Genomic DNA, 1,252 nt, shown 5'->3' on the forward strand with positions numbered 1-1,252 from the left:
GCGACAGTGATGTCGTCAGAATTGAGAGTCGGGGTTTTCCAAGTTGATCTCCTCCCACGCATTAATTCTCTGGTATCCTTCCACTTACTGCGAAGACGAGCCGTGGATGTATTGTCCTGAGCCCAGGGCTTGTCAGATACCATGACCCTCAACTAAATGTGGCAGAAACCCTGCCCTCTTCATTTAGGGCTGGAAGGTGTGAGAGATACTGGGAGCTCATCGAGGCTACGTCCTCCGCGGTCTCCTCAGGCTGGCCAGCACAAGAGGAGACCGCCAACTGGCCGGGACAGGCGGTCACCGTTGTTGTTGTTGCCGCCGTGGTCGGCCTTTCTTTCTTTCTTTCCTTTTTTCACACGATCACAGGGGAGAGCGCGGACGCAGTCCCCCACTGTCAGAAATTATGCAGTTGAGATTCCCACATTTGGGGAATTCACCAGGGTATCCAAAGCCCCAGTGCAATGGCTGAGCCTCACCCGGGGAGAACCACCTTGCTGATCATGGTATCTCCCCTGCCAGGTAAGTATGACTCGCTGAGCTTAGGAACAGACATGAGCTCCAGGGACACAGCCTTCTGACTGACAGGCAGGGAGGCCGACACAGCGCCTGATCTTTCCTACCTTGTGCCAATCTGCCATGTGCGCAGCCCCCTTTGTTTCTCACAACGATGCCGGATGTCGGATATCCCAAGCCCGGGAAGCTCGACTCCTGAGTTGTTTCACAAAATGTGTGTGTGTGTGTGTGTGTGTGTGTGTGTGTGTGTGTGTGGGCAATAACTACAAGTTATCTATGTATAGATCAAAAAATTATGAATCAGTTGGATACATTGACAGTGGAAGTTCAGGTTTCCTGTAATTCAGTTTGCAGACAACACAGAAAACTGCCCCTGACCCCTCCCCTCATTCTGGAGGCTTTAACATGAAAATGAAAATGCTGAGAGACACAAATGCAAATCAGGGTATCTGACCAGAGGTGACATATTTTTTAATGCTTTTCTTGTTATATTTGTTATATATGTTCTGTATGGTTATATTTGTTATGGTTGTTATGGAGTTTATGGTTATTATCTCTGTTTCTTGTGTCTTTGTCTTTGTTGTCCTCCCCTTCATCCGTCCTGGATTTTTGACCTTGGTTGCAGGAAGCGTGTGACCTCAAGTCCTTTTTCTGTGTTGCTGAACGTAGAGCCTTGCTTCATTGTGCTCGCTAAAGTGTGATCCTCCCTGCTAATTCCTTATTTCGTTGACTAATTACCCAC

The 1,252-nt window shown here is 48.4% G+C and overlaps 1 non-coding gene across 1 annotated transcript; it reads right to left on the minus strand.

Moving 5' to 3' along the window:
- Window positions 1-360: 360 nt before the first annotated feature.
- On the minus strand, window positions 361-524 carry LOC147270946 (U1 spliceosomal RNA). The gene has a single exon (XR_015117013.1). It is a non-coding gene; the product is annotated as a U1 spliceosomal RNA (small nuclear RNA).
- Between the last annotated feature and the right edge of the window lie 728 nt (window positions 525-1,252).

This window comes from Aulostomus chinensis, chromosome 1 (genome assembly GCF_037954235.1).
Source record: "Aulostomus chinensis isolate RoL2024-O1b breed Wild chromosome 1, RoL_Achi_v1.0, whole genome shotgun sequence".
NCBI lineage: Eukaryota > Metazoa > Chordata > Actinopteri > Syngnathiformes > Aulostomidae > Aulostomus > Aulostomus chinensis.